At 38.3% G+C, this 19,225-nt stretch overlaps 1 long non-coding RNA gene across 1 annotated transcript in view; it reads left to right on the forward strand.

The window, feature by feature from the left end:
- The window catches only part of LOC137146784 (uncharacterized), a 141,406-nt gene extending 130,862 nt beyond the window's left edge, over positions 1-10,544 (forward strand). The window contains exon 3 of the long non-coding RNA XR_010918051.1: positions 10,374-10,544. This is a non-coding gene — a long non-coding RNA (uncharacterized lncRNA). The remainder of the gene's footprint in view (positions 1-10,373) is intronic.
- Positions 10,545-19,225: the final 8,681 nt, after the last annotated feature.

Here is a 19,225-nt window from a genome sequence, read left to right on the forward strand (position 1 = left end):
TAAGTTTAGACTCCAATAACTAAGATACGTTCTATTTGTAAGTGCTGAGTTAAATGTATTACACTGTAAGTAGTGTATTATCTAGTCCACTGTGTTGCGGCCCTGGAGGCAATTGGCATAGACCCTCAGACTATTATTTGCGACTTGACTTTTCACAGCTGGAATGGATATGGATTTGTTATTTGTAAAACATCTATGAATTTCACCACAGGCTTTTCTAGAAACTTTGAAGCATCTGTGAATCAAACTGTTACCCAGCTGTTCACTCACAACCTGCAGGTTCTTCTAGCGTGAAGTCCCTATTAATACTGATGGTTACACTGCACCCCTGATGAGTTCTTACAACATTGTTCTTCTCATACTATGGTTAAAGGCATTTATTCCAAAAAAGAAAAACGGTGTTGATTCTTCCAATAAAAAGTTCTTGCCAGTGTTTGGCGTTACTGCCAGTGTTTTGGTGGCAACTACCCATGTTTAAATCGAAACCTTTTTTGCTTCATGTTTTTTGCTGTAGGTCTTCCCTTTCAGGCAGAAACACCCATGGTGATTTCCCACGGAAAGAACAGGGAAAACTTCCAGTAGGGAGGGGGAAAAAGATTTAGAAGCTATAAAGAATAAAAATAACTGCCAGACTAAAGTTGTTTTAGAGCTTATCTTCAAAAGCACAATTGCTTCAGGAACCCTTAACAAGAAGCCTTATTAATAAAACCTTAGAAATTTTAATTTATTTTTACAGTGACATACATATTTTAGTCTTTAATTAAAAGCTCTTAGTGATAGTAATTTGAATTATTGTAGTCGCTTACATTTTTTTTTTTCAGAAACAAATTGCATTTATAAATCATTTGGTAAAGATTATTTCAGAGATTTTGCTTGGAGAAATGGAAAAAAGGAAAAGACATTTCTGACTTTGAAAAAGAATGAGTGCTAGATTTATTTTTGATCACTTCTGCACACTCGCAGAGAACTGCTTCATCTTTGAGAATGTGTCTTTGGTTATTTAAAATTAATAACAGGTGTCTTTAAAGTTTTGGAAGTTCAGATAAGCAGCCAGAAGTTCAAATGCTTACCCAAACCTTATCTCAGTGTGTCTGGTACTGAGCTGGAAATCTCATGAGACCAGACTTTTTTATAAGATTTCCTATACTTCAGCCAAGCCAGAAATACCTCAGGAGCAGACCAACTCATGGTAACTCAGTTTCTTTCCCCAGGAAATATGGGACATATAGGAAATAAAGTTTTCCAGTTGACTAAAATGGGATTTGGATGAGACAGAGAGAGAAGTTTGTATATACATTATAAGCAACACAAAATAGGGTCTTATAATGGGAAGCATTAAGCAGAGTTGGTAGCACTATCTAGAGTTAAGATTGCCTAAGATTTCCCATTATAAGACCTATTTTTGGTTGCTTATAACTTTGACAAATTTTAACTCTTCATACTCAAATTTTCTATGCTGGGTGACTGCCTCAGGCTAAAGTTTATTGGAAAGTTTAAACAAAAATGGTTCAACCATTTCTGAGAATATGATTAGGGAAAAATAAGTTGTTTTGCCCATGTTAAAAAAAAACCCACAACTTTTGGCTTTTTTGTTGAGAAGTTGTGAGGTCTCCATGCTTTGGAAAAGGTGCTTGATATTTGGCAGCATCTTTGAGTCAGGTATGTGATTAAAAACTCAGAGGGTTTGCGTAGTCATTTTATAGATTCTCTGAGTGAAATCCTGACCCCATTGATTTTAATGAGAGTTTTGCCACTGATTTAAATGGGATCAGCATTTCACCCTCTTTGTTTTGAGATGGAAAGAAGATCACACCCCTTTATGTTCAGTCCATTATCCTGATTACCTCACACGCTTCGGGTGATGAAGGAAGTATAAAAGCAGCAATAGTGATAGACATTTAAAATATTTTCTTACCCCTGGTTTCTGTACTCAAGTAACACACTAATTCTAATAATGTATAGAAAGGACTTCTTTAGCATAAAAAGTAATTTAATTAAAATATTCTGTGATGTACCCATTGGAACTGTGGGTGACCAGCCTAGTCAAACTTTATTCACACCAATTCCCAGAGCAGGTTATTCTGAATTATAATCAGAAATAATAATAATGTTTCACATCCAATGATCATACAGTGTTTTAGATACATAAGTAAACTTTATTAACTTTGTTTTACTAATGGAAATACTGTAGGGCAATATGAAGAATTAGTAACATTTATTAAAGGACTGAGATTTATTCTTTTTGTACTTGCCTAAGTCTTTTGTTCTTTCTCAGACTGGTTGCTGATGCCAACTTGTCACACAAATGTTTACTCTTATATTCTAAACTCTTTGTTGCTTCAAGTTTCCATTCAGACTTTGATGTCATTCAATATGGTCTTCACTCATGTTTTTGTGGATTATAATACACATTTGTAAAAGTTATTTGTTTTTATTTCTTGAAGATAAGGACCCAGACTCCCCTGCCCTCACCCCATTTGTGAAGCATTTTGGATCTTACAATTTCTATAGGTCCCACATCTATATTAAATTCATATGTATGCCTTCTGAGGATTCAGCTTTTGATGATGAAATAAGGCCAAAGAGGAGATTTCAGGCCTGTCCTTGAAACTCAAAAAAAAAAAAAAAAAGATTTGTCCAAAACTCTAAAATCTGCCACAATTTTGATATAATTTAACCTGACTATTTCTGAAAATGTATGCCTTTCTGATGGGATTTTATATTAATTTTAGTATGCCATGTTCCTGGCATTAGGTTTACCTGGTTCATTAGGAGATTCAGATTATTAAATAGTAATCCAGGATTATCTGAATTATTAGTAAGTAATAAGAGATGTGACAGTTTTTCTTTTATTCTGCAGGGTGAAAGGCCTGATCCTGTGCCTACATTCTGTGAGGGAACTTTAATAATAATAACAAATATCTAGATTTTATCATCTTTAGATCAGAAAGCACTTACAAAGGAAGGCAGTAGCAATATCCCCATTTCAGAGATGGAGAAACTGAGGGACAAGGAGCGAAGTGACTTGTTCATGTTCACCCAGCAGGCCAGTGGCAGACCCAGGAAGTCAACACAGGTCTCCTGAATCCCAGTCTTAGTCCAGACCTCTATCCACTACGCTATACTAACTCTGATTATTACCATTCACCATTGGTGTAAGTGGGGGAATCTCCATTGAAGTCAAAGGATTTCACTTTTGTTTGCAAACCAAACTTTGATTTGAAGAGACATAAAGTTTGAGAAAGAATATGAATAAGGACATTGTTGGTTTTCATGTGTGTGGGTGTGTGTTTGCTTTTCCAGTGAAGAGTGAGAAAGTCATCATTTAGCTTTCCTCTGCATGTTGTTGTCCTTCACTGCACTATCACCATTTTCTCCGCTGACGCAAAACCTTCAGTCCAGGTTCAACAAATAATCACTAATGATTGTGCTGAGTTGAGTTTCTGCAGTTCTTTTCGCTTCCAAAGTATCATTTTACAAAACGTTTCCATATTACTCAGGGAATCGAAGTCAGAGAGCATTTCTATTTACTCCTTTTAGAAGCTTAGGAAACTTAATAGAGTATCATTTTGCAGGTATTGTTAGACAAAAAGCATCATTTTCCAGGTATTGTTAGACAAAAAACCCTGCATATTAAGCCATTCTTTGTGCATTAAGAATTTTTCCCCAGGTAGGCTTTATCATTTCAAGACATTTTGTTTTGTGTGTTACTCCTTTTTGTCTAATCACCTCTAAAATTATGAACACTCCAAGAACAATACATCCTGACTAGCAAAACAGTTTGAAATATTCATAACTAAGAATGCAACTGGTAACACTCATAAACAAAGTTGTTTGGAGACCCCTTTATTAATTTTTAATTTATTTTCAGTCAATTCCTTATTACTTCCAAATTCCTGTAGGGGATTCTGTTAATTAGTCATGTGTAAAATATTCATTAAAAACAGCTTCCTATTTTCTTCTTTTATTGCAAATTTACATTTCTAATCTTATAACCAAAATAAATGCCATTGGGTAGAGGGACTACATTAATTTTGATCAAACCCTTGAAATAGAAATCCACACACACAAAAATATGGTAATGAAAAGCACAATAACACTGGGATACTGTGTAAGCAGAAACAAGTATACAAATGTCAAAATAACGTCTAACTGATCCAATTAAAAACAATTAAGACCAACATTATGAAAATATGATCAAGAACCCAGTTCTGCAACCATAAGTCATCTTAAACAATAGCTTACTCTGCAAGTAGCCCTGCTGAAATTGCTGAGATTATTTGCATACTAAGATACTACTCAGCAAGAGTAAAGGTCCAAAGAATCAGGGAGAATCACGTCCAAAGAAACTGAGTAATGTTACTGGAAATAAATTCCACTTTCAGAGAAATAATGTTTTTTTTCCCAAGTTCTCGCTTCAGTTTACCTAAAAATCAAGTGGACAAAGACCTCTTAGTTACTGGACTGAATCTCAGGAGATCTGGGGTCTAGTCTTGGCTCTTCCCCTTGCTCCCTGGCTTACCTTGGGCTACTCAGTCCCTCTGGGCTTCACTTCCCCATCTGTAAAATCAGGATATTAATAGTTCTTTCTCCCATTCTTTGTCAGTCTTATAGATTTAGGCCTTAGTTCTGCAAACACGTGTGTTTAGATTTAAGCACATCATTAAACCAACTGAAATCAGTGGCATTAGTCTGCACTTAAAGCTAAAGCACATGCATAAGTGTTTTCAGGGTCAGGGCCTTAGGTTGTGAAGTTTTAAATGTAAGGAGTGGGATTGTCTCTACTGTCTCTTTGTATGGTGTCTAGAAAAATGGGGGCACCAGTCTCAGCCGGGGCTTCTGGCATTGCCTTAATACAAATTAATAAATGACTGGCCATCGTTATTCTGTTTCCTTTTCACACTGGAGTTTATTATTTTTCCTTCCTACAAAGATGAACGTGCAAAGTGATTAGTTTTTCTTACCATATGTGGCAAAAAAACAAAGTACCATATATAAAAGATTTGCAAGATTCTACAAAAGATCTGTATTGCAAATCAGAAGCCAAATCTGTAACCTGGCAAAGATCTACAAAAAATAGGCACTATTCTCTTCTCTCAACAGGGCACGTCTCCCACTGATGTCAGACATATGGCTAATTTGTTAAAATAAAGCCCGTCTGGTTTCTTTTCTCTTTTGTTGTCAGGATGGTAGGCACCCAAAGAGAAATTGTTATTGTTCTTGTTCACCAGACACCTTACTGGAGAAAAGATATTAAAAAAGCAGGGAGAAATTCACTAGCAAGAGCACCTACTGTAGAGCAACAACTTCTGAGAACATGAATCATGGCAGCAACAGGCCAAAACTGGAGTGTTCGCCCTTTCACTTATTTTTATACAAAAGTAAGAAATGATTAACATATTTTTCACCAGGCAGAAAGACAGGGAAGAAAAAAAATCAGACATAGAAGGGCTTGGAATTAAAACAAACACTGTAAATGTAAAGGGGGGGGGAAAAAGTTGTCGCACAAGACCAAAGAAAACTGCTGCACCAATTGCCAACAGATCCAAACTAGAACCAAAATGAGTGATGCAGGTTTCTGCAATACAGAAACCAGACAGATTTTTGTAAATCTTCTTATTAGGGCCACCACCACCACCATCTGTGTTTTAGAGGGTGCTGGACATAATGGGACAGTCTGATTCTGCAACACAAAAGGCAGGTTTAGAGCGCTCACGCACGATTGGTGCTTTCTGTGTACCACAGCACACAGCTCCATGAGGGCACCCAGCATATTACAGAATAAGGGTGGTTTGGGGAGTGGAGAAGCAGGTGGGTTTGTGGCTCTGTAGGCCATATGGTCATTCCCACTTCATGGAGGAAGAGCAAACATACCACTGTGGCTATTTCAGCCCTGGGGCAGCAGTAACAGCCTCAAAGCATCGTGAGGAGAAGCCTCCTTCCTCCCACAGAACTCCTAGGAACACTGACTGGTTATTCATTTTTGCATTCCCATTGCCCAAATCCAAGCCAGTGCAATCTAATGCTGACTGAAGTGTTCTTGGGGGCAGGAGGCAGTAGCAGGCAGAGCTGTGCTACCAGAGAGCTGGTGTGCAAAAGGATTCAGTAAGTTCCATCCGGCCTCTGGAAAGCTGTATTCTGATGGCCCTTAGTGAGTTTGGTTGCCTCCCTTTGAAACGTTTCTGTTTTGGTGGGCCATTTGAAAAATAATGGCACCAGAATAATGCATGGTATTCTAGGCGCAACCTCACCAATACAGCATACTGTGGCTTAGAGGCCTCTGATTTCCCCAGAAATACTCTTTTGGCCTGAGGCTCCACCTCCCTCCATTCTGTGTAGTATCTTGCACCCATGCAAAGTGATTCTCAAATTCAACCATTCTCATTTGCTAGCATTTTAGACCCACAACATTTTACACACGTTTGACTACAGAAGATGCAAAGCAGTGGAGAATCATCCATCCCAACATCCCAACACAGAACTAGCCTTTTTTCTTAATGGCATTAAAACATGAGGCCTATTTTAGCCACTATTTCCTCCACTTCACTGTCCTGATAATGATTTAGAAAATCATTATTCTAAATAAAACTCACAAAATGTATTTATATGCTATGAATATAAATCTTCTTATTAGGGCCACCACCACCACCATCTGTGTTTTTAGAGGGTCCTGGACATAATGGGACAGTCTGATTCTGCAACACAAAAGGCAGGTTTAGAGCGCTCACGCACGATTGGTGCTTTCTGTGTACCACAGCACACAGTGTGATCTTTCATTTCTTGACATAAAAACTTATCTAACTGTGGTCCAGCAAAGGTCCAGAGTCTAATCCAGAGCCCCTTTTACTGTATTTAGCATCAATGCTTAACAAACAATAGATTTACTTATTGTAGCTCCCAATTCTAACTGCAGATTGATCAATGACAAATTAATCAACTACTTAGTCATTAAAGGTTATATTGAACAATGCTGGCTGAACTGAACCATGACTCACCCTTGATAAAACACTGTCTGAAAATGACTCACTTTTATCTCTTATCTACCAAATTATCATTTTAACCCAGCAATCCATCTCCATTACCTAAGTGATTTATTTTCTTATGACTTTTCTGCATGCCACTAGATCAAACCGCCTTGCTAAAATCCAGGTTCATTTTGCCTACCACCTTTTCTTCATCTGCCTAGTGTGTTATGTGGAAAAAGCAAGTGAGTCAGTGCTCTGCAAACCTAGATTAACTCTTATTAAATGCTTTCCACTGCTTCAGTTGTCCATAAATTAATTATTTTGGTATGCTTTCAGGTTCTTCACCTGGACAAGAGATCAGGTCAAAAGTTTGATAAGTGTCCATCATTCCTTTTTTCAAGATTGGAACCACACTACATTTTCTCAAGCTCTTGGGAACGGCAGCATGATTTCCATGATTTGTCAAATATATTTGCTAATGGTTCTGCTAGTTCTTCAGCCAGTTCCTTTACGCCCCTTCAATGCATCTGTTCTGATCATGGAGCCTCTTTTTGTTAGCTTTTGTTAAATATGTGTTTACACTCTCCTTACTGCAGATTAGTTTTACATTTTCCCTTTGGTTTCTTGAATTTTGCTCCCAGTGCATGCTTGGTCCTTATTCCTTTCTATTAAAAGCTAAGAAGTATTTACTTATGAATTTTGCCGTGTCTCAGTTCTTGATGATTGTTCTTCCTGTTCTGTTAGTCAGAGGTCTTACTTTTTATCCTTTGATTTTCTTTTCCCCTAGATATATTTCCCTCCTCTCTTCTTATTTCCCTTCACAACTACAGCTAACAGGCGTTGATTATATTTTTAAGCTTCTTGGTTTTTTCCTACAGTTCTCAACTGCTATCCTGTATTGTAGTTCTTTTTTATTCTTTCCCTTTTAAAAAGCATTATGCAAATCTCTTCTGTACTTATTAAACTTCCTTTTTGAAGAAGAAGGGTTTTAATGTTTTATTTGAAATTCTGCAGATACAAAACCAGCATAAAGTAAAATGATGAATAATGAACAGTTCTAGCTACCCTTTACATCGGAAAATGGGTTTTAACTGGGGACTCCATAGGTCTCAAAGAAACAATTAAGAAAGTAAATGTGAAATAACCTGAATTATTCTTTTGGTAACTTTACAGAGATTTTCTACTATGAGGCAGTTTGTGTGTGTGTGTGCGTGTGTGTGAGAAACCTATATGGGGTGGGTGGATTTATACGGTCTGATTCTCCTCTCACATTAATGTAAATCAGGAGTAATTTCATTGAATGCAGTCACTCTGGTGTGAATGAGGATAGAATCTGGCCACTAGACCCCAGAGGAAGCCCTAACAGGGTGTTTCATGGTGTTTTAATAGGTCGTCCAGTTTGAATGTTGTCCAAGATAATGTTACTTGCTTTATTTAGCAGAATATTGTCCATATTGGTATTATGGTAGTATATCATCAGGATATTTGTGCTAGGCTCTCTACAAACACAGTATCAATATGCAGTAATTTTTAAGGCTACTGTCATCAGGCTACAGTTATATGACCCTTTTGTAAATTTGCACTGAAGTAGAAAACAGTGATATTTAGTTACAAAATGAGAGAAAATTATGGTATTGTGGTTAAGGCCCAGGACTGGGGCTTCAGAAATCTGCATTCAAATTCTGGCTTTGCCACAGTTTTCCTGTGTGACCTTGGCCAGGCCCTTTAATCTCTCTGTGCCTCAGCTCCCCATCTGCCAACTGGAGATGATGATACTTCCTTTCATTCACTCTTTGGGTATGTCTTATCTGGATTGGGTTTGTCTTATCTGGATCGACTGAGCAGTCAGTGTAGACACGCTCAATTGATCAGGAAGTTGACATACTAAAACCACCTCCTCAAGTGGCATACCACTGTGTCAACGGGAACGCAGCTCCCGTCAGCACACTGCCGAGAAGACACCGCACAGAACAGAAGTACAGCAGTTGCTTAACTCCCATCGACTGCAGCCGAATCGCCGGTAAGTGTAGACCAAGGGTTAGTCTGTTTCTCCATGGATTTACTCCTTATGTGCTTATTTTGACTCACTGTGAGTAGTTACATTGACTTAATGGGGTTACTCACAGTGGATGGAGTTAAGCATGTAAAGTGTAAATCTTTCCAGAGTTGGAGCCTTAGATTGTAAACTCATCAGCTGTATATGTGTGGGCAGGAGGGTTTCTGATGCATCTTTGACCAAAATTAATAATTTTAATGGTATGGGTGAACTCTGTGATTCACAAAAAGATTTTTGGTATGTTCCTGTTTAATTTTAAATGGTATATCACAGTTACAAAGTTAGAGTTAAATAACTTTATTCTCCGAAATTAAAAAAATCTGTCGGTTTCATTGTATTTTGTAATAAATGCATCAAATGCATAAAATGCTAACTTTCTCCCCTTTAAATTTAATCTCCTTAATTTAGCCCATAATGTCACCAAACAACTATTTTCTTTCAAAAAGCAGATTCAATTTATTTCCCTTTTATGAGAAAGCACTTTTTTAAGGAGTCCTTAATATACCATATTACAAAATGCTTCTCAGAGAGAGTTAATCATCAATCTTCAAATTATTTCATGTTACCATATAATATACCATGGTCTGTGCTGTGTTGTGGTTGGCAAGATTATTTATGGTATGTAGAGTATGGATTTTTAATGTTTCACACATTAGCCCTTAAAAAAATGCCTTTCATTTACATTCTATAGATTTCAGCAACTAGAAACATATGGTTATGAGTGTCTTGCCCAACAGTTTCTGATGAAAAGATGAGGCAGGAATTCTGAACAAGAGCCAAGATTAAAAAAGATTGTGTCCTGTTTGCCATTTTTTTTAAGCCCCATTGTGAAGTTGTTATTTTCTTTTTGGAAGGGGGGGTTGTTGGTTGTTGTTTTGATGTTGGTGATATGTAATTGGGTTTTTTTGTTTGTTTGTTTTTTGTTCTCCCCACCGCCCTACCCCCTGCTTCTTTTATGATAACAGGTACTGCAGAACTACCTTAGGGCACACTTATTACAGACTGTGTTTTAAAACTGATTAAAAATAAGTTCTCCATGCCTGTCTGAAACTTATTCCACAGAGAATTTTGTTTCATATTAGAGCAAGTAAAAGGATCTGTTGCCTAGTTAACTAGGTTCACCTTTTACCTCAGCACACAGTTAAAAAACCGTATCAAGTTTCCAGTACACTTCATCTATTATCCAGTCTTACAGCTTTCACCAGTATAAGTCCTATAATGATTGTGGCTTTTGGAGAGTTTTACAACTTTTACTTTATTATTTATTTATATTTTAGCCTATCAAGTCAATCGGAAAGATCTTGGTATCATAATAAACAGACTTGTCTTTTCAATCACTCTGTAACATACAGCACTTGGCAGACTGTCAGATGCAAGAATGAAGAGGTAAATTGCAGAATCTGCAGATTCCAGCCATACACGTGGGAATAGATTCCAAGAACTTGCAGAGAAAATGAAACTTGGCAGGACCTATGTGGAAATTAATTTCATCTGTTTTCATTTTACACTGTCTGTCATGGAGTTTTTGATCATTAAATGAAAAAAAAAATGAAATTTTGCCATATGCATTCTATAAATTTCAATTTAGCTATCAGGTGTCACACCTGCCATAACTCTATATGCTGCATTTCAGACAACAGACATAAATGTTTGTTTGTGTTACTTATGTTGGGTTGTGAAGATTTATTTATGGTAGTATTTGCAGTAAATCCACTAGTTTCAAACTGTTGCCATATAAACCTATCATTTGAAATAGAGACAGTTGTGGCAGTTTGTATAAGAAACATATTGTATGGTAATTAAATGGCAATATTTATACTCTCTGCTCTTCTATTGAAACGTTCTGAGCCTTGAAATTGATTATTATGGCATTTTGAGCAAACTCCTGTAATACAATGTGTGGGGCAGGTTTCCCCAAACTGATACAGGGAGGTGTAGTTTAGACTTCATGTTGCTAACTAGTCCATCAGTACCAAAGAGAGATTCATCATTGGTGGTGTGGAGGTGGAAGAGGAGCTAGATTTGCTGCATCTGCTAGCCCATAGCTTTTCTGTAGTGGTGAGGGGCAGTTTTAATTGCCACTGGGGCCTCAATAGGAGGATTTCATCAGTAAAGACTGATTAGGGGGGTGTGCTGAATCCGTGTATTCCCTACAGATGCCATGGCTAAAGTCTCCCTCGCCAGCACTGACACATGCTGCCCCCCAAGAATGGGTAGTTCATGGCTGCTTTCTGCCACTTCTCTAATAAATGGACTTTCCACAGTGGGGCCTCTGTCCCTAGGCTTCACCGAGCTGAGGTCACTGGAAACCCAGAATATTATGCCAGCACACCTCTTAAATTCCATTTAAGCCCAGATCCGAGTGCATATGTGTCATTTCTTAACAATGCTCGTGCCCAGATTGTGTTATTGGCCCTGAGTAGGTAATAGTCTTACAAGCTTTCCATCAGATACTGTAGTTTTGAAAAAGTGATTTGTTCTCTAATCTTTGGTCTGAGATGAGAAAGCCAGATGATTCACCTTGTTGAGAGAGAGAAATCCTCTGGTGAAAGAAGCAACTCATTAGGTACTCTAGGTGAAAGTGTCCACTTTCTGATATAATGAGAAAGAGCTGTGACAGATAGTCATCATATTCCTGTTGCGGCTAATGTTATACCAATAAGTAAGATACTGATAGTCCAGTGCTGTCTCTCATACACAGAGATAAACACTCCAAAGGCCGGTAAATGATTTAGGTTTCATAACTTTAGCTTAATACAGGTTTGGGGACATATATATAACAATAATGCCAAAAGTCCCCAATAAATTGGGGGTAAGGTTGTAATGTAAACTATCTTAAAGTTCAGTTTTTTCTTCATATTTCCATTTGTCTTACTGCTCTGTCCTATTCCATGTAGTAATGTCTAACTTCTGTGCTACAATAATGTTCAGTTGTCAGCAATACAGCTGGTCTTTTGCTGTCACATGTCCCTGCCCTCCCTGAACCATTCAGGTGACGGCTGCCATGCCATCACTTTATTAATGACATACACATACCAACTCACTTTATGGATCAATAACTTTCCCATGTGCCTTTCCCTTCCTGTGAAATCCATTTATGTATAGAAATAAATATGGCATATTACGACTGCATCTGTAAGGAAAGCCAAAGCCCCATGTATCTATTAATTAAGCTGCCAGCCAGTCAACTATTTCATGGAGTGTATCAACTACTTTGTTAGCAACCAAAAGATTTCATCAATTAAACCGCAATGCTCCATTCAAAGACCAGTGTTTGTGGCACAAAGACTGCATTCCAGTTATAAACTAATAAAGAAGATTTCCATTAGCACTTAGAGAGAATGCTTTCATGTTAGCCTGATTAATAGCACATTCTTCTTTTCCCCTGAGTGTCTTTCTTATTCTATTGAGACTGCTGTGATGTGTCAGTATGAGCATCTTTGTTACCTTCTGATTGAACAAAGCTCTCTTAGGCTGCCTTTGAAATCTTGAGGGCTTGTCATTTGAGACATTATTTTCTTAGCATGAACAAATCTTGTCATCCTAAACTAAGAAATAAACAGTCTTTTATTAGCATTTTGTGACCAAACTTTTCACTATTTACTAAAGCAGAATTTCCATTGAAATGGGTGTTCTGCATGAGCAAGAACTACAGGATTTGGCCCTGTTTAATAAAACCATCTACTAGTAGCAAAGGTCCATTCTATTATAAAATTCCTATGTACAGAGATTAGTGACTTTCTTTCCACCTCACATGTTTCTAAGGTATCTCTATCAGTGTGTTATAAAAGCGCCTATCATCATTGTAGTTCTACTAAGGGCTTGTCTACATAGGGATGTCACATCAGAGTAAATAGCTTTTTCACCTTTTTTCACCTTGCATCTTCACACAACCTGTTTTTAAAAGCAAATTATTTGGCATCTGACATTACAGTAAATATTCCTGCTTGGAACAGAAGGAATTCCGTTTCACAGTGAGTGTTTTCACTTTAAGGTTTATATGAACATATTCCTAACTAATCTGTTTCTGGCAGTCTTCCAGCTACTTGCTTCAGTTTTACATCAGCCTGTCTTTGTACCTATGTGCCCACCACTGCTCCAGGGTCATCATGACTAGATGTCACCTCTCCATTTAGGAGTGCCCTTTTTGATACCAGATAGTGGTGAGTTCACAGACTCAAAGTCACATACCCATTATAGCAGCCTGTGCTTCTGCGTGGACCCTACAGAGCTCTTGGATTTGATTGCCCTCTTGGGAGAGCTACATGCCCTGTTCCACCTGGAGAAGAGAATACAGAGATCTACAAGACACTGTCAGAGCAAATAAAAGTGAGGGGGAGCACTCCTAGACCTACTCCCAGTGCTGAGACAAAGCAAAGGAGCTGCAGCACAAATATCTGAAGGCAAGGGATAAGGACAGGGCCTCTGGTAATGGTCCCACTAACTGCCCCTACTATGAAGAACTGGACTGCTGTTTTGCAAGCAATGCCGCCTCCATCATACCCAAGAATGATGTGGAGGGCAGTTTTTTCCACAAAGCACCTCAGACAACACAGCAAGCACCCAAAACCCCCTGGAAAGCTCCCTCGACTCCATGTATACCGTGGGGTCCAACTCGGAGGATGTGACCTGGCAGATTCAGAGATTACATAAAACCCCCATGTGGGCAGCCATACTGGAAGATAGCTCTACCAGCAGCCAATTTGAAAATGCTGCAGAGGGGAGCTGTATCAGTAAGTATTATGTGATGTATTACAACTGTATCAGGGGATTTAAACAACTTTTTCTGGGTACTGGCTGTCCACCACCATAGGGGTGGAGCTAGCAGCCTCTCTCTGCATGCTCAACTTTAAACCCCCTTCCTTCACAGTGTGCTCATAAGGGCATCTATGCCAGAGACTCAAAAGCTAAAAAAAACCCTTCATTTCCTTGCAGTATCAAATCTCTCAACCATCAGTCGCTTGCCACCTCCAACCCCACTTTCCTGAACAGATCCCTGCTCATTCTCCCTTCCTCCTCCCTTCATCCACTGGGACCCTCCTAACACCCCACCCCTCCCTGTCCAAGATGTCTGCACCACAGAGATTAAAATATCAAATTCATTGCATGGCAGGCATTTAGCTAACTTGAGATTTCATGAGGTAAATAGCCCAAATCATGCTTCACAGACATTTCAAAATACATAGCGATTTTAAGGCATCTTAAGGCAGACATGGCTATCCGAATCCTCTGGGTTCAGAGAAATTACTGCAGAATTCTATTTATTTGGCATTGTACTATATGCTGACCCATGGATATCATAAAAAAAGAACTTAAGGCAAAGATAGTGCTTTCTTTTGGCATGTATATTACAAGGGAATGCAGCTTTCCTGAGACTGCCCATATAGCTAGTGTTTCCTCCCACTTTTCCACCAGCTGGGGGCACCATCCTCGTGAACAGCAGCACTGCATATCCTCCTGGTTTGCCCATTGCCTTTCTGAACAAAACCCTTCTATGTCTCCTGGGAACTCCCGGTAAAATCCCCCAATGTAAGGACAGCCTGCACAGATGCACATGCCCCCGACAAATACAGATGAATTATGAGATGCCAGGAGAGAATCATGGGAGTTTGTAAATTGACCTTAAGCCCCAGAATTCCTACAGGTTCAAGTAAGCATTCCTACAGTGCACTGCAAGAAAAATCCTAGATCATACAGCTGAGCAGTGGAATATTGACTGCACCATGAGATATCTGCTCAGAATGTTGCACAGTTAATTCAAACAAGCACAGACCTATGTAGATGCAATCAGTACCAAGGAAAGTACCTTAACCCGGTATAACAAAGTAGCGTGGGCACACTTCAGTTCAACATAGTTAATTCTTTGTTTGCTCTTAGAGCAAACAAACTAAGCCAATATAACATCGCCATGTAGACAAATCTTAATACACTAATAAAAAGTCAAGCTAGGTTTAGAATTTAATAGGCAAGCCCTTAGCACAGAGGACTTTTTTAAAACAAATCTGGTTTACATCATGTCACTTTATGCCCTTTATATATTGTGTAGGAGTGCTAGGAACATTAAAAATTGTGGTTTCACTGAATGTCTTACATACATAACATAAAAATATTTTAAAAGCAATATTTGAAGTGCATTTTCCCATAGTGTAGACCAGTGAGTCTCAACACATAAAGGAATTAAATTACATGACACATCACACTCCAATTTCAAACCTATGTAATAACTATGCACAAAGCGGAGAGTTAAGGGATTAAACGTGGAAGCTATAATCCTGAAAATGTTGTTTTTTTAGGTTTAAGTCCAGCCATTACCATTATTTTTAAGATTGCTTTTATGTGCTGAAGACTAATATCCTCACTGCATAATGGTTTTTATTGAAGGAATTGCTTGCATGAACTTATGCTAGAAATACGCAGAACTATGATTATTTTAAAGTTTCCAATCAGTTATTTGGCCATGTTCTTCCTTGGTACTGTTCAGTAAATGCTGCATTCAGGGAAGACCATGAAATTACAATTTAAAGATCCTGATAACAATGGATTTGTTTTGTGCCATTTTTAGCTCTCATTACAATTTTTGTTGTAGGACTGACACTATAGATTGCATGTAAAGTAGATTGGCCTTCAAATTCAATGATATCTCTTTGTTAGGACAAAGAATTTTGTGATAATACAGGCACAAGATTAATCCACACTGATGACAGCCTTACATGGCTATCAGAAACAGAAAACAGCACAAAATGTATCCATCCTATTGACAAGGACAGTAAGGAGAATGGGAAATGGAAGAAAATTAGTCCATTTGCATGACAACCTAAGACTATAATCATATGGTTCCATTCAAATCCTATGAACCAGAAGGAAACAGAATAAAAAAGATACATCATTTAAAACTATATGGTACCCATCAACCTTTTCAGTTTCAGTATGGAAAGCATAAGCAATGAATAAAAAAATTTGTCATCTAAACTAAGAGGGGATATACAGCACCACAATGTTCTCTGACCTGTTTTCCATAAGCTTGAATAAATCCATCATACTGTATATTCACAAAGATGAGACAATGAGGTTATATGCTCAACTGGCATAAATCAACACAGCTCCTTTAACTTCAATGAGCTCAGGATCTGTCCTTAAATCTTTAAGAAAACCCTTTACATGATAAGGAGGCTTTGAAAATACTAAAATAAAAATGACATGAGATAGCTAGGGAAGGATTTTAAAGAATGAGGTTTGGCAAACAACATGAAAAATAGAAATGCAAAAATAGGCCCTCATCCTACATGCCAGAGTGTTCCTCTGAACTAAATGGAATTTCTCCCATGCATACATTAGCTCTTGTGCATAAGTGTTTGCAGAATCAGGGCCATGGTATTCTTGTGGGGGAAATTATAGTTTGAAGTCCCACAGACTAAAATAACATAATTAAAATTCAAGCAACTGCACTAGGGTAAAACTAAAGGTTGTCCAGATTATCATAAATATGACGATGAATGTACTGTAAATCTGCAATTGTTTTACTTATTGGAAACCAGAGGTCGCAACTTCAAATCTCTCTGGAGCATGGACAGCAGTCTCTGCCTCAGCTTCTCCTCTCTCATCGCTCATCTCTCCTTCCTCGGTCGCTAGTTGCTCCTTAGCCTTCATGCAATGCGAACTAAGAAATAAGCACCAAAGAAACTTGATGTCTTTATTGGAAAGCTCTTAAGTACTTTGTCTGGGAGTCAAAATTAGAGTTATTTTAATTTAGTCCTGAACCTTTGCACTTTCACATCCAAACCATGAAATCCCAATTTAATTTCCTTTTCATTTTGACTACAGAAGTTCCTATAAAGGAAGTTGAATTTGAATACCTGCACATTTTCAAATCCCTTCCTTACCACCTTACAGAGAAGCCACTGACATATACAAATTAAACAGCAATATTTATTGGAAACAGTTATTTTAAAATAGTTCAGCTGAGAGCTTTTGCGGTAATTAGTGAACATTTCAATGGAGCCAGCTCAACCAGAACTTGAACAGTTTCATTCCAGTGCAGTTCTTTTAAAGGACCAAAGCTGCAGCCCTGCACGAGAATACCTTCCATTGTTTTTGGCTCGTGTAGGGATTTATGAGGTGGCTTGGCTCTTCAGGAACCTTATTCATGGTATTACTATGAGACTGTCATAAATATGTATTTCTTTTGCTTTTCATCATGATACTACAAAGCACCAGAAAATACTTTTCATCCTGATTTTGGCAGTCATACTTCTAGTGACTTCGACAGCTGACTTGAAAATTCCATAGACAAATACCCCAAAAGTTCATGCAATTTGTCTGAGGCCTCTGAAAGAGTCAGAGAATTATGTAGCTGAGCTACTATTGAAAGATACCATTTGCTTTAAGAACAGTAATTATATCCGAGAACTGGAAGATGCTGAATGCAGGGCTCTTTAAAAAGAAGCGCAGGGTAATCCTGGGCATTAAAGATCGTTGTGGATCTCCTTTGTGCTGGGAACATCACTTTGCAATATTTTTTTAAAAGAGTAATACGTAACATGGCTAATAAACAATGCACTGCACAGGCCTTCAAATCAGGAGGCCAGCTCCGTGACCTGCTGTGTGATGGTGGGCAAGTCACTTCACCTCTCTGTGCCCTCCCACCCTTTGTCTGCCTTGTCTATTGAGATTATAAACTCTTTGGGACAGGGAGTGCCTCTCACTGTGTTTGTAGAGCACCGAGCACAATCTTCGTTGGGACCTGTAGTGATAATTGGGCCTGCAAATTTCTCTTAAGTGTGAGTTCAGCTGTGAAAAATGAGTGAAAGTTCATAAAATGACACAATAACCTATAACAACAAATGTTAACAAGAAGAAATTTAAGGAGACAGAAAGACTGAATTAATTTTAAATAGAGAAGGTCTACTAGTACCACTTAATGATTGTGTTAAAATCATAGTTAGTGTACAAAAGGAGTAGGGGACTAGAAATCGATGCACCAAAACTCGTGCTTCAGAAATTAGGCCCAAATGGTGGGCAAAACAATGAGAGGATTGTTCCAGCAGTCCCCCTTTTTGGGTCCCCAAAATAGAGGCTGGGGGAGGGGGAAGGAAGCTTTCCACCTCTGCAGCTGCAGCAGAAGAAATTTTATCTTAATACTCCAGTGAAGACATTTTGACCATCATCACTGGTATCTGTGAGATTCCCTCATGTGTCTTTTTCTGTCCCCCATTAATTTCCTCCTGTCCTCTCTTGCTCTCTGCTTTTCACCTGATCTGAAATCAATTGCATTGCATGGCACCAATGCAGCGAAATGAGATGGTCCATCCAGCTCTGCTTGGCCTGAGAAGGACTAGTAAAGGAAAGATACCTGACCAGATCAAATGTCCTGGGAGCATGGAGGCAAGTCAGGATTCAGAACAACAGCTGTAATGGCCAACCTGCCAGACTAAAGCATTCATTCATGACTGATCAACCACCTTGTATTCTGAGAACATCAGCAAAGTCCTTATTTCCCCCATCTATACTTTCCTGTCTTCTCCCCTTTCAGCATCTTCCTGGACAGGAAAGTGACTATCATTACCAGCACAAAACTGAACAATAGAATTAAACCTTTCTTTCCCACCAAGAGGTAATGCTTGACAGAATAAAAGACGTTAACCAATATTCACGCTCTTTAAAAAGAGATTTTAATGGGTTTTGATTGTTTTGCATAAACATTCAATTGAGTATCAATGCTTTTTGCCTTCTTTTAATTTTTTTCCTTTTGTGTATTTCAATCAATACATTTCTAATATTTGGCATGAAATTCCTAATGTGTTTGCCATGGTGCTAATCAAGCTCAGGTCTCTGTATATGAAACCCAGAACATTATTTAACGCTATTTAATGTTGGACAGGGTCATGTTAACACCTCTGACTTTTTGGGCCCATATATTCCATTCAAATTAATACAACAGGACTCTAGACCCCCCTATAATACAAATTATTGATCTCCAGAGTTGTCTATAGAGCACCTTGGTGGTACTATTTAATTATAGGGACAAATCAGTGTGGCAGGCTAATTTCTCTGAGCTGCATCAATGCAAGCCCATTTGGTTTCATGCCTGCACAAAAGTCGTCTTCCTCTCTCAGCTACACTGATGTGTCCCACACAGTTATACCACAGGGTTGCATTGGTTGTAACTCAGACGAACAGATGGCCTGACTTTTGGAAAGGTCCAAAT

The sequence above is a fragment of the Emydura macquarii genome, unplaced genomic scaffold, assembly GCF_026122565.2.
Source record: "Emydura macquarii macquarii isolate MOO-44397 ecotype Brisbane River unplaced genomic scaffold, CSIRO-AGI_Emac_v2 contig_480, whole genome shotgun sequence".
NCBI classification, from domain to species: Eukaryota; Metazoa; Chordata; order Testudines; family Chelidae; genus Emydura; species Emydura macquarii.